The following is a 15,700-nucleotide window of genomic DNA, read 5'->3' as shown; positions in this document are numbered from 1 at the left end:
CAAATATCTCAAAAATGAAAAATCCTAGTTTAGGTCCCGGGTCACCTATTTATGATCATTTTCCCAACGGGAAATTTGACACTACCATTTTATATACATATTAGCGCCATTTCATTGTTATAAAAAACGCATGATGTTTCCATAAAAACTGTTTAAAAAGTTGTACTCTATTTTAGCCTCGCCAAAGCCGAAGTAATGGAGGATGGAGGTGAGGTCAGGTGTAATAAATTGGTTGTCCCTCCCCCCTCTCCCGGCTCTGGGCGGGCGCTCAACAATTAGAGCCCACAGGTGGGGGTAATGATGGAGCGGCCAGCCTTTGAGAACAGCAGGTTGATGCTCGGCTCACACAGTGGGAAACAAAGTGAGTGAGTGCTTGTGCTTTATGGAAGTGGGTACATCACTGGGTGAGTTACTTATCTGAGTTATTTTCGCGATCGAATGTACAATGAGGAGAGCTCAAGAGTGCAGTCTCGGTTATCTTCTCTTAACCTGGATAGGTACATCTACGGGTGGTGATCTTTCGCTCCTGTTTTCACTTCTCTAGATCTCGAAACAATTTTTGAAAGCGAGATAAAATGTGAAATTTATACTAAAAAACAGACAGAAATGGAAAACACGCGATATTTACATTAAATGACATTTTATTCATGATATTTATTCTTGTTCTGGAGTTTGTGAGCTCAAAATCCCAACTTTCCTCCGAGCAGCTCCGCAATGTAAGTGATAGAACAAAATGTTTTCTTTAGTTTCATAAACATGAGTTAATTTTGTACATTTCCTTTCTATCGTTCTAAATTTGCGCCAATAAAAGTTTGATAATTTTCTATCTTATGCTTATAGCAATTTAAAATAAATGTACAATTTAATTATACGTTATACATTAACTCTATGCAATTGCGATTTTAATTTCATATTATCAAAGAAACGCAAGGAAACTCGTTCGTTTTTTTTAAATATTTATTGCAACCAACGGCCATACATATAAGAGGAAGAGAGACAAGGTAAGTGAATGACTCGGTACATAGCTGCGTAATTGATAACGACCTCTCTGTACACTTCTTGAGACGGTTCATGGAACTTCTTCTTATTACAAATTCTGTGGTGAAATCCATGCACTGTGCCTCAGTTCAAATCTTGACTTGTGTCCACTCAACAGAAGTCATAGCCGCCGTAGAAAAGAACTCCAACCAAATGAGTTTCGCCTTCTCTTTCATCTCTCGCAATATAGCTTTGTGAAATAGATGGTTTCACCATCATCGATCTCAAATCGTCTATAAGGAGAGACTCTCGTTAACTCATAAGCCAGACTCGAAGATGTATATCTGGAGATGCAAAGTAGTCTCTTCACCTTTTCAATTTCCTTCATGTCTCTTAAGGTGGTCCCATATCAAATTTAGACCATAAGTCACAATTAGTATGATCTTGTTCCTAGAGAAAGCGGGATATCGTTCATCGCAATACTTCAGTTGAAAGTGCTTCTCGTGCATGTACTGCGAATGTATTCCCGAGACTCTGAAAGGTGATGCCAAGATATTTGAAATATTTCACAGTTGCAAGCTTTGTCGCACGGAACCATCAGTTGAGGATAGTCGAGTTTTATGAAAAGGAGATAGTGTAACTGTAAATGCGCATTGCCGCGTTAACTAGTATACAAGTAAGCCCAAGACATATCCTAAATGTAATGTTCATTAACAGTAGACTAGTGCAATAGCTGGGTGACTCGGAGATGATGTAGAAATATACCGACAACACGAACAGGGCACGAACCTATGTTTCCAACACGTACCCTATGTGATCTTTATCTAGTGTTATGCTAAATTTCTCCATAAACATCCTCACCCGAAAGCATAAGATCACGGCGTGAGTGGCTTAGCAATGAACAAATTCCATGGTTTCTCAGAACTAAGCGATTCGCAAGTCGCCTGGTCGTTTTCAGGCCGCTGGAAACAAAACGAAACAACATATCTTTTAAAATAATCTGTAAAGGAGCATAGTTTCCCCTCCTCTTTAATTTGAAATTCGGTCGGTCACACGTTCATCACTTTCGATTTACACATTTTATTGATGTAATTTCCTCTCTAGAAGAAAGCACAAATTCCATCCCCAGGACCTACCGGTGATGTGCGTTCTGCTTAGCTACCAACAGATGCTCTTCTCACACGACACAAACGAGCAAGAAATTATGACGTACGATTCATTCTTGTTTAAAACTGAAGGGGCCTCCAGTAATTGTAGCTTTCTATTCAAACTGAGATTGATAGTCTTCTGTCTGATGGGTCTTGACCTGAAGACTTTCAGTTATTCGTAAGCTATTCTTTCAAAATACTGTTTCTTTTTGATGTAGCAGGAGAGAACAGACCTCATGTCTGTATTACGTGTAAGTTCGCCCTCAATGCTATATATTTACTTAGATATTTCTTTATGTATTTGTTCCGTATTCGAGTCTGATTAACAATGTAATTCAAGACTAGCAAGAGAAAATGTTATAAATTTGTCAACTGTGTTGGCAGTTTAGAAAATGATGATTTATCCCAATACCGGTTAAACTTTACCGAAATCATATCAGATAATATTAGCAGAACAGTACAGCATTTACATTGCACTTGTTACCATCTCTCTTATGTTCGGGCTAAAAAAATAAAAAAAGCTGTTCGAAGGTAAATAATGCATCTTTTCCAATTTCTACTACAGATTGTTTATATTACGTACCCCGTACACATGGGATTAATGGCCATCACCGAAGTAATGAAAACATGGATCTTCACAAATTGGTTGTATTGTTGAGATCATTTATTTCAAAAGAAGAGAAGTAACCTCTCCTTCATTTTAACAAGTTTTCTAATCCTGAAAAAATTAAACAAGAAGGATAAATACATAATCCTGTATTAACAACCACCATGGAATGATAATGATACGCAGCTTTGATTTGGAGTCCTCGTAGACAATATCAAGTCGAGTAATTGAGTCGATATATCGCTACGATATTCCTTCGCTACTACCAAGATTAATAGAAGAAATGTTAAACAATAAATTTACTAAGATTCGCCCGAATGGGCATTTAATAATTCCAAGTTCATCCTTGCTGTAATCCTTCAGAGATTTAGTCATCACTGAACAGTCTGTCATATTTCTTTTACAATTTTAATGTTATTACAAATTTTATAGTGGAAACCGTAAACAGAATATATCATAACATGTCTTTGATCTTGATTATGTTATGTCCGCTTTGTTTCGGGCATAGCAGTCGAAATGTTCTAAGTTCCTTATTTCCACCGGTAGATGGTAGCGGTAATTTGAAGTAAAATACATTTCCTTGGCTATTTCATAGACTAGACTTTGACGGAGCTGTTTTTCCTCCTCTCGACGCAAATTTCGAAAAACATGCTTTCATTTCTTCTTATTCTTTCAAGATTTTGTTATTTTTTTTTCTCAAATTAATTCTAGACAATATGTTGCTATAGGTGCTGTTATGTGTGGCCTCCGAAAAGGCCTTTCTAGCTGATGCCCATAAGCGATCTGCGCGTCTATATGTATTATGATGATGATAGGGAGAGGGTGAAACCTGGTGACGGCACATAGCCTACTCCTGTAGAATTACACCGAGGGATCTGCTTAGCGTCCCTATCAACAACGTTATATGCCCTCACTCCACAAGAAGATTGCGGAGAGGTTTAGAATGGAAAACAGGCTTTTGGATCGCAATCAAATGATTAAAAATTGTATACCCTGCCGGCCAACATTCGACCAACGGGACTCGAACGAGCTACCAGTCGGGCTAAGATAGCCAATATAGTGCTTGCAAAGAGTGGCACTGCTGTTCCTAAAAACAGCTGAGGTAAGATTCGTACGTTGTATATTGCCCGAGTAGCTTCTCTAGTTTTCGTAATTTTTAACTTATAGTTCTCGGAACAACAAGCGCAATCCAGAACATATCTGCGAAAACCCCATATTATAAAACAAAAAATAAGAGACACACTATTACACAATGATGGAAGTACATCTCTTCGTAAAACATACCGTTTAATACTCGAACGTGTTTAATGAGGCACTTCCATCATTGTTTAACAGCGGGTTTGACACACTGGAGAACTTGCAGTACTGTGTCCACACTGGAAAGTAATGGTTACTGTTTTAACACACAGAAATCTCTAGTTTTGTTCTGTATATAGCTACAGCTATGTAGCCTGCGATGTAATTCCAAGATATTTACATTTCTTTACGATTTTCAAAGGCTCCTGGTGTTTTATGTCATTTACGGAGGCCTTCCTTCCTTACCAGAAAGTAATGCGAAGCGCTTTGTATAGACTAACGAAAATATCATTTTTATCCGTCCATATAACACCCCAAGCTTTTGCCGGGTTGTCAGCACGGGCGCCGGGTTTTGAAAATTAGTCGGAGTGCTTTAAATCAAAGTAAAACAAGTGGGGGAAGGTCCCGGAAAATGTCGAAGTTTAAGTCTCATGAAAATCCATTTTTATATGTTTTTGAATTAGCAATACTTATTGGAAAACATAAAGTAATGTTTTATTAGGCGCTTTTTCAACAATAATGAATACAAACAAAAGACCACATAAATTTACATAAAATGTAGAAGTTTGTTTTAATAAAGGAAAAGTAAGAGACTTTACCTTTTAAATTTATGTGAATTAAAAGGATGGGATATAAAGAAATACAGATTGTGTCTCTAAAATCTCAAGGGAAGAAAACCTAAGAGTCTAGTTTTCTCTTGGAATAATATCAAACTCAGTTCAAAAAAATGCCTCAAATTTGGCGCGTATTATTAGTACAAAATAAAAGAGAACCTGAAAGTATTTAGCACAAAACTTAAATTCTTTAATTCTCACTCATAAAGTGTTCCTACGAACAGTTGATCGTCTGATGAAAATGTTCGCCCCAGTTTCTAGGTTAAATTTATTTTCATTTCTTAATTGTAGATGTGCATGATTGCTTTGTCGTTCAATTTTCCTTGCGTCATGGTACTGCGCAGGAATTTTCAAAATCTCCTCAGGGAGGAAGAAGAACGTTCTTATGTACATGAAAAAAAAGGGGGAAAGTTAAAGCAAAAATCAGCGAATTGAGAATAAAGTAAAGAAAAAATGTTTTAGTAGGCTCCCCCCCCCCCCCCTTCCCCACAGTTGGAAATGCACAAGTATTGCTATCTTGTAAGAAGTACGAAAAAAAAAATCCCCACTTCTTCCTTTCTCTCTTTTTCTTGTGTTATGATCTATTCATTATGTTTCTTCTCCCTGCTTGTTGGGGGAGGTGACACGTACACAAATTTTGGAAGGGTGAGGGCGTGGGGAGCGGTGTTCGAGTGCTGTAGCACCCGCGGAGTCGGATCCTCTGGCTGTCAATAACCGTGTCTTATCAATCGATTCCGGGATCATGTCACCTGTGTACGTATCTAGGGCAGCTTCTAGTGAATTTATGAATGTGTCCATGATGTGAGATGTAACAATGCAAAATGATAATGGATTTATGGGAGTCACCCTGTGGGGCCGATGACCTCGCTCTTAGGCCCCTTTAAACGACAATCATCATCATCATCATCATCTTGTTTATTAACGCTGTCATCCATATCAATTATGGTACATCATGATATTTTATAATATCTCAATAAGGGAATAATTATTAATTAGCATTTCCCTGTTTGTTTTCTGAAAGGCGTTCTTGTTGTCGATAAAGATTGTCTGTGCTCAACTTCACGGTGCTAAATTAACACCCAGGTATCCAGACCTACTCATCGATATGAGTTTGAATCGTCTGTATGCCCTTTCAGTATTTTAGACATGTTCTGTTCTGAGATAACATTCTGGAAACGTGTTAAGGAAACACTAAAACCTTATTATCTTACAAAGTAGCGGCGATTGGGAATTAGAAGGGGGGGGGGGGGGACACAAAAATGCATTGAAAACAAAAAATGTACCGAAGGTCTGGGGAAAATAGTCAGCGGTACACAATAACAATGAAACAAAATAGCTATAACATGGCAAGTCTTTCATGCTCTCTGAGCGATTTTTTTTACAACTGGCTTTACGTCGCACCGACACAGATAGGTCTTATGGCGATGATGGGATAGGAGAGGGCTAGGAGTGGGAGGGAAGCGTCCGTGGCGTTAATTAAAGTAGGTACAGTGCCTGGTGTGAAAATGGGAAACCACGGAAAACCATCTTGAGGGCTGTCGACAGTGGTGTTCGAACGCACTATCTCCCGGATACTGGCCGCACTTAAACGACTGAGCGCATTTCGACAGAGAAATAAAGACTGGCAGTTTACCAACTTAAGGGCGGCAATAGTATTTTTTATTTTGATAGAACACTATACAATCCAAATTTCACCAGAAGAACAACTACTCAAGTGCGACCCTCCATCACTTGCTGCGGCGCTCAGCTACGTCGAATGACATTTTGTTCGTATTTCCGCTAATAATTTTGTATTAAAGAAAACAATCAGGTAATAGATGAAAGGAGTTGTATAAATTACCCTTTTAAAATCATTCCTAGTTTTAGGTGGCTAAAATGAAATGAAAATTCAATTTTTTCTTCACAAAGTAGGGGACGATGACTGCCCCTCTCGCCACTCGTCCTCGTGTGAATAAACTCGAACTCAAGATATCTTAGAGTAGAAGGATAACTTTTATGACAGTCACGGATGCTGCCGTATTACTGTCTACATACGAGGATACTGAGGGTAATATTTCTCCCCCGGCGAATAAGGTGCATTTGCATGGTTAAACACATAATCAGATAATGTAGATATCTCTGTATGAGGGCCTGGTTGTGCACGAACACGGAGGATTCACAGGGAATCATCTCATCTGTGCTTATTCACCGGCCTCAGAGATTATCGTGTAAACGTAGGCCTACATATTCATTTAATTAAGCTGCAGAGAGAAAAAATATTTTCCGAAAAACTGAATTATTATTTCGTGTTAAACACGAAACGCAAAATGAAAGAAGACAAGTGACAGAGCAAGAAGATAACACATTACAAGCTCTTGTAATATTGTATGAAAAAATTCAATCACCGTCCTCTTTAAATAGAAGTAAGGAGTCTGAAAAATAATTCCAAGACCTTTATTGCTTCCAGAAATAAGTATGTTAGCTGTGAAAGGCGATAAGTGCTGACAGTTGGTCATCGTCCTTAATTCTGTCAAGAAACATGTCATATGGGGACGATGGGATACGGCAGGGCTAAGAGTGGGAACGAAGCGGCCGTGGCCCCAGCATTTGCTTGCTGTCAAAATAAAAAACCACCTTCAGGGCTACCGACAGTGGAATTGCAGTCCATCATTACCAGAATTCAATCGACCTCAGTCGCTCGGTACCTATTAGGTCTTTTGAAACATTGGCATAATATTTCGTAAGTAAATATCGGTGTGGGATTTTTTTACGTCCCTCCGACATAGATCTTATGGCGACGATAGGATGGAAAAACACTAGGAGTGTGAAGGAAGCGCCCTTCCCATAATTAACGTAGAGCCCAGGAAACCACAAACCGAATAAATAAATAAATATGACCGGATTAAATGATTTCATTTAACACGACAATAAAATGAGTCAGTTTCTCCACTCATTAATTAACATCAAAATAATATATTTTTTAATCGAGAGCAACCCTTTAAAACGCATAATGGCACACAAAAGTGGCTCTTCAATGATATTGATATAAAAGTGATATGCCTGTCTGAAGCAAAGTAAACTTCGTTGGTTACATTTTGTAAAAAATATTTATTTCATGTCTTTATTTGCGCCGAAGTTAGGGCCCTACACTTCACCACTTTATAATAAACACAAACTTCCGCAAAACATAAGTAAATAATGGAAAAACCTGACCACGTTCTGGGCAGTAGTGTTTTACGAGGGATGATCAACAAAGACTGAGACTGATTTACTTTCACGGATGTTTAAAGCCTCCGTGGCTCAGGCGGCAGCGCGCCATCCCGATCACTCCACGTGAGATTTGTGCTGGACAAAGCGCAGGCGGGGCAGCTTTTTCTGCGGGTACTGCGGTTTTCCCTGTCATAATTCACTCCAGCAACACTCTCCAATATAATTTAATTTCATCTGTCAGTCTTTAATCATTGCCCCAGAGGAGTGCGACAGGCACAATTCCTATCCTCGCCGCTATATGGGGCTTCATTCATTCCATTCCTGACCCGGTCGAATCACTGGAAACACGCTGTGGATTTTCATTCAATGTTTACATGATCTTTTTCGAAGTAGTCTCCTCCTACTTCAATGCACTTTTTATAGCGTCTCTGGCAGTGCTTGAACAGATGCTGCAGACCATTCTTTCTCACATCCATGAGAATCGTCTCACTTTTCTTGAGCACTACTTCAGAGTTCTCAAATCGAATGCCCCTAAGCTTTGCCTTTAATGATGGGAATTAAAAAAAAATCACAGGGTGCTAGATCAGGGTTATAAGGTGGATATGGTACACCTACCGATACGAGAGTGCTGCCGCCTATGGACATTATACATAAAAACCAGCTATTTTCACATATTTATGTTACAGATAGGAAACTATCACGGGAGATACAGTCTTTGTTGATCAACCTACGTTTAATAGGGGAGATGTGAGTTGAAAACGTAATCGAAAATATAAAACTGATACACGATAGTGTTCAATGCTTGTTACATGACGGCATCAATCATCACAGTATTTTTTTTTTTTCGCAAGTTGCTTTACGTCGTACCGAACAGATAGGTCTTATGGCGACGATGGGACGCGAAAGGGCTAGGGCTGGGAAGGAAGCGGCCGTGGCCTTAACTAAGGTACAGCCTGGTGTGAAAATGGTAAACCACGGAAAACCATTTTCAGGGCTGCCGACAGTGGGGTTCGAACCTACTATCTCCCGAATACTGGATACTGGCCGCACTTAAGCGACTGCAGCTATCGAGCTCGGTCATCACAGTAATTAAGTATGGGAAATAGTATCTCGATAAGTTTAATTTTCACGCTCTGTGGAAGAATTATTTGATGAGTTTTGAGAATATTACGTGAAGAGTGAACTTTCCTAATGTACTCACTCCAGTCTAGTGTGTCACTTATGATAATCCCAAAATGTTATTAGGACTTCTGAAATGGTATATCAGCACCACAAAGCAAAATTGAAGTCAATGATCTCTTGGTTAGTTTTTCCTTCTCCTCCTTTACAATGCATGAACGTAAGGAATATACAGCAGCCAATAAAAATACTGCCATGTTATTTAGCACGGAAGTCAGTTTTATATTTTAATACCTCGATGGAATCAAACAGCGTGGTAGTGGAATTCATATTACTTCAAACATCTCTTGCTTTGGTCCTGGGAGCTGTGTACATGAAAAGGCGAACTAAACAACGGTGCGAAAAATGGGTTCATCACCTGGATCAAAGAAGGTTACCTCAGAGCGATTTCGGTAATCTACTATACGAAATGTCCCTCATCATTTCGTTTTGTACATGTGGATGTTTGACACTATCTTACGATTTGATTCCCCTTTCCTACTAAAAATAAGTGTATGGTCTCCTTTACCAACATCTATTCTCCTAGCTATCACACTCCGATGAGATGTTTTTATGATATTGTTTTCTCAAACTAGTAGTCTGTCGTAATGTTAAGAAATATATAGAGACACTGTTTTATCTCTGACAGGGATTGTCTCTCGCCCGGTCGCCAGCACTGCCAGCTTACCTCCCGCCATTTACCGTCAGACTTCATTGCTACATCATATTTATTTCCAGGTATTCTCTTTCGGCACAGCGTCTTTGTAATTCTTTTTCCTTTGAACATACATACACACAAAGATTATTTTTAGGAGAATTACAAGTGTTTCGTCGAAAGAAGTCATTACATAGCATACAAAATACAATGTTTACGCCTGCTCTTATTAGTTGGTTCTTAAACCTAACGTAAAATTAACCGCAAGAGCTTGGAGTTTGCAATCCCTTAATTTTACGGACTCGCAGTTAAGTTTACGACGGCGCATTGTGAATGGTTCCATCAGATAACATGGCCGCAAACTTCTATGTTAACGTTAATTTTAAGTTTACGTTACGTTACGTTTGCATTGTGAATGGTGCTTAACACGCCGTGTCCTTACGGAGGCTGGCGATTCACGTAGCCAGCTCTGAGATTTGCACTATATCGAGCCATTACTATGTGAATGTATAGGGATATTCTTGAGGATCTTGAATACAGTGGTTTCCCGTTGCCTTCTGCATCCTTATGCCATTGACCCAAATTTGGGTCCTCCGCCTTTAGGGACAACTTCTTGCCTCGAGGACAATAGAGTGCCCTAACCTATACCTGTTCATCCACTCCCAGGGACACTTGGCATTTGGTATAGGGGATCTCCTTATGAAAAAGAATCCACAGCCAGTTTCCAGTCTTTAGACCGGGTCAGGAATGGAATTAATGAAGCCCCATCTAGCGGCAAGGATAGGAATTGTGCCGGCTGCTGAAGCCTGTTGCACTCCTCTGGGGCAAATATTAATGAATCACAGATGAAATGAAATGATATTGGAGAGTGTTGCTAGAGTGAATTATGACAGGGAAAACCGCAGTACCCGGAGAAAAACCTGTCCCGCCTCCGCTTTGTCCAGCACAAATCTCACGTGGAGTGACCGGGATCTGAACTACGGAACCCAGCTGCCTGAGGCCCGGGAGATATTCGGACCCTACGCAGGCAACGCACAACATGAAGAGTCGGGTCATGGTTTCCATGGCTATGCATAATGGCCGACATTTAGAGCAGTATGATCGACAAAAATTATAAATTGCCCTTCAAACTCGTGTTATCTATGGATTGATTGTAAGAATTCAAGATGTCGGACACTGAGAGCACAAAAATGTAGCAAAATATGACCGCAATATCACTAATAACAAGATAACAACCAACACACGGTCAGTACATCTAAGCACACCGCAAATGGCTCCTGGGACCCACAACTGAGGCACAGTTTTTCTTAATAGATTGATATATTCTACACATGATCTTATTCATGGTCTGCTGTAGTTCTCAATAAGGTTTAAAATACTATGAATTTCAAACTCAATATCATCAGTTTCACATGCATATGGTAGCTATTGTTTTTTTGTTTTTTCGTCCCACTAACTATTTTTGACTGTTTTCGAAGACGCTGAGGTGCCGAAATTTTGTCCCACAGGAGTTCTTTTACGTGCCAGAAAATCTACCGACACGAGGCTGACGTATTTGAGTACCATCGGACTGAGCCAGGATCGAACCTGCCAAGTTGGGGTGAGAAGGCCAACGCCTCAATCGTCTGAGCCACTGAGCCCGACTAAGTGAAAAAAGATATAATGGTAATATATAGTAGACAGAAGAGCTCCCAGGACAGATCTCTGTGGGACAGACTATTCCAGTCCGTGCTCATGCTGATTAAAAGAACACGTTGTCGCCGAGTACTGAGATATAAGAGCTGAACAGCAAGACTCAAATCTGTTCAGTTTCACCAATAAGTCAACATTTACAGCGATAAACGGACCACTGAAGTCAGGTAAAATAAGTGAAGTCACTTCGCGTTCGTCTAATGTGTCTGTAATTCTTGTTATTGCAGTCCCTGTACTATGCCTCTCTTGAAACCAAATTGAAAGGCGTCACGCAGAGAATATACAACTTTCCTAGAACTTTAGACAGTGATGAAAGAATGCATACAGGGCGAAAGTCGGATGTTATATTAGCTGGCAACCTTCTGAGAAAACATGTGAATATTTCCGCTTTTTCGGGAAATAACCGCGAGAGAGATAGTAAGTCAGTAACAGTATATCCATAATGTTAGTAAAGAAGAAAGGCATTTCATCAACTCCCGCCTCTCTTCTCACTTCAAGCTCTGAAGCAGTATGATGGACGATCAGATGTTTGTTGTCATGCTACAGAATTGATGGTGGTCTGTACTATATCGTGTCTACTGATAAGTGCCATCAAGTGGTACGTCTGGGTTCACAGGAAGCTTTCTGCTACCTGATGTACGGAGCAAGTGGCCGCGTGGTTAGGGCCATGTACCTATCAGCTCACATTCGGGAGATAGTGAGTTCGAACCCCACTCTCGGCAGCTCTAGTTTCACACCAGGCAAGTACTAGGGCTGTACCTTAGTTAAGGCCTTTCCACTCCTAGCTCTTTCCTGTGCCATCGTCTATGTCGGTGCGACGTAACGCAAACAGGAAATATACGGTATTTATATACATATATTATTGGATAGACGCCGAAGTAATCACATTTCTTATTACGGATAATTGGTTAAATTCCATTTCGCAGTACGCGGTACTGTTAAACTTTGTCTCTAACGTCGATATAACGGATCGCGCTGAACCATCATGAATGTAGTTTAAGGTGTCAGCCAAGGACAGAGCGGGCGTGTTACTTTCACACAGCGCTTAGGGGCATGCTTTTTGTAAAGTCCATGAATATCAGAATTAATATTTTACAATTCCATTAGTGTTATATCACCCCAAGAACATTTACATTCATCTTGTTTTACGCATTGGAAATCTATATTTTTAAATTCACATTTCCACCTATATTTAGGAACTGTTCTGAGTATATAGGTCAATGAGCTGATATTTCAGGAACAGGTATTTGATCGTGTTTAAGAACCCTATTGTATTATGGGTTATCATGAGTTCAATGGATCTATCACATAAGATAGTGGAATTATGAACGCGGTTAGTTGGTTCGAGGGGCATAAGTTAATTGTCATGTCATATGATTGAAAAATAATGAAATCAAGGCAGCTTGTAAATGTAAAAAAATATACCTTTGCGAAAACCTATGATGATGAATATTTCTTTCAATAAGTTAAATTCAAATATTGATAACGAACGATTTATTTGCACCATTTCGCAGATCATCTTTGGCGACCAAGGCCTACGGTAACGACTACTGTGACATCACTTCCGTCATACGTTAAGCGGACCCGGAATGGAGACTGGGGGACACTAAATCAATTTTCTTATTTTTAATATAAAATTAACTTTGGAATCCTGGCTTTAAAATGTTATATAAATAACTTTTGTATGATAAATGTAACTATTTTTAAAAATACTTAAAATAGTTCACGAAGTCAGCTGGTAGCCATTATGGCCGACAAGGTTTCACTGTGAGTATTTCAAATGTAGCATTTCTGGAATGAAGTCGGTGGTGGTTTGATGACTGGAGAAAAGAATACAACCATCCACGAACAGTATCTCCTGCTGTGATGGAAATAATAAAGCCAGTTTTATGGGACTTAACACATCCTGCTCTGCTGAAAAAAAATTATCTGCACGGACGGACACAAAATCCAAACGAGAGTTTGAACATTTTCATCTGGAGTTGGATTCCATTGTGTGTGGTTATCTATACCCTACACTTAGCATTTGATGTAGTGGCAACATTGAATGAAGGAAATGTAACAAGATGTACAGTTTTGTAAAAGCTAGAATTGGGTGTCGAAGTGTTGATGCGACAAGGAATGACTCCGAAATGCTCACCAAAAGCTCCAGGGTTTAACCAGAGAAGCCACAGCCAAAAGAAAACTCCTGGACTAGTTTGAGATGGGGAAGGAAGACCCAAGTTTTGAAACAGGCTTATCTTGAAACTGTAACTTTCAAGGCTATTTTCCCGTAAGTTTATGTTTTATTACTCAATGTACCTTTTCTCACCTTCTACTATATGTACGAGCTTGAAACTTTCACAATTTGTTTATTCCAGTGTTCTACATGTACTAAAGGTCTGTAACTGTTTGATTTCAAATGTCTAGTCACTTTAATGAAAATTATGTTCTGTAAACAGGATATTTTTGACACTTAACAAACAATATATATTTGTTAAATCTGAGGTACATCTTTAATTATATACGCTTCAGTGGCTAGTCAAGGTAAATATATTAAACAGAGAAAAATTTCATACGTTTGTCATGGATAGTTTTTAAGAAAAGGTACATCAAATATTGATAATTTAGCATTGTAGGGATAGGGCATGCCGGGTCCCCTTAAAGTCGAAATGAATCACGTGATCATATGATGGTAAAATTCTCATAAAAACTGCCTGCTGCATTCGGAGGCCTGTACACAATATCGATGAATGTCTACAACAACAAACAAATCCGGCAACAGAAGGGGTGGATATTTGAGCTCCTGAGATGATCACCACGTCCACGGTCGATGAATACGGAAGGTCAAGATGAATGTCTGCAATTCGTAAAATATAAAAATTTAGCGAATGGTTTGTCCGAGTAAAGAGCTTGAAGTAGAGTGCGATACAGTAGCTTCGTTTGCCCCTCCGGTTATGCCACCCACCATACCATGCTTCAGACACTACGCATGCGTCATGCGTAAGAAACAATCCTAAATACATAACTGTTTTTGTAGGTTTGGAGTCAAGCCCTTGTAAGGCTAAGGGTGGGCAGCGTCTGTCTTGTTAGTGTTATGGACGATAATATTGTATGTGGGAAATGTATTTCTAAATTCTGCTTCCACCAATTGGCTGCAGTGTACAAAATATGCTAACAAGAAAAAAGAAAAACAGGATACATAAACTGTTGAATTGATCAGTTTTATCGAAAGGGAGAAACAATATGACGTACGGTACTCAATACTTGTGTGGCATTGCCACAGGAATGAAATGTGTGGAATGCGTAAATATAGTAAATAGTGTCGCGTTTACAGGTCATTCTCTAATATATTCAAATAAGCCGAGACCTGATTACAGTGATAGTGTTGAATGAGTAATTGAATTAAGTACCCCACATTGTTCTAACCACCTCATGAATTATTCTATTAGAGCAGGTGTGGCCATCTGACGACAAAGTGCCGTACTCGCATACTCTCCGACAGAGCGCGTCATTGCAGCTAGACATTTTGTAGGCTAACAAGACAATTTATACTTGCGCTGCGGAACCTAGCTCCCTCTGTCGGTATCGCGGCTTTAAACCCCGCACAGGTAATAGGATTTTCGAAGGGCGAAAAAAGTCCATTCTACACTCCATTTCGCAAGATATCTCTGGTGTTCAGCAAACTCAGCTACAGATGGCCCAACAGAGAATTGGTTCGGTCTGGTCTGCCATCTAGTGGAGTAAAACGGAACATCGAAATTGGCGCGCAGGCAGACCACATCGTGTCAAATCAAAATGCCTGCACACGTTAGCTGAGCCTATACGATTATTATTATCCTAGATGATATTGAAAGCGGATCGTCATTATTTCCCTTCAGCGAGATACAGCAAAGGGTACGGTTGCGGTCTGTTTTACTCTGTATGTCCACCACTCCGTGCCGATGAGCATTTGTAGGTCTAGGTCCCGCTTTGTAATGATGTTCAACCAGATATAGAGAAATATCAAGATCATGAACACAATGAGAGCATTCTTTCTTCATACATATATTCGTTCAAGGGAACCGGGAAGTGTTATAGGCTCAAAAAAGTCAGTTTTCATTTTTGAGCTTAAAAATCTCTAATCTTTCATGAAGAATCTAGTTTATATTATTTAAGTTATTATTATTATTATTATTATTTAAGTTATATTTGAGGCAATAAAATTAGATCTAAACATAACTCAGTGCGCTGAATATCATTAGATGCCAGCTACCAGTCAAACATTATTTTTGGATTCTTCGCAAGTCGTGTTTTTGAAACTTTGTGTTCCTTTTTCTCAAAAACTATCACATCAATGTATTTTAAACGTAGCGTCTCTTAAACACCACATAGATCTGCTTGT

At 39.4% G+C, this 15,700-nt stretch overlaps 1 protein-coding gene across 1 annotated transcript in view; it reads left to right on the top strand.

The window, feature by feature from the left end:
- Positions 1-355: 355 nt before the first annotated feature.
- Positions 356-15,700, top strand: part of LOC136885727 (protein Wnt-11b-2) — an 89,665-nt gene continuing 74,320 nt past the window's right edge. Inside the window, exon 1 of the mRNA XM_067158463.2 lies at positions 356-404. The gene's annotated coding sequence lies outside the window, so the exon portion shown is untranslated. The remainder of the gene's footprint in view (positions 405-15,700) is intronic.

The sequence above is a fragment of the Anabrus simplex genome, chromosome 14, assembly GCF_040414725.1.
Source record: "Anabrus simplex isolate iqAnaSimp1 chromosome 14, ASM4041472v1, whole genome shotgun sequence".
NCBI classification, from domain to species: domain Eukaryota; kingdom Metazoa; phylum Arthropoda; class Insecta; order Orthoptera; family Tettigoniidae; genus Anabrus; species Anabrus simplex.
The sequence above is the reverse complement of the archived record's forward strand: the minus strand, read 5'-3'. Positions and strand labels throughout refer to the sequence as shown.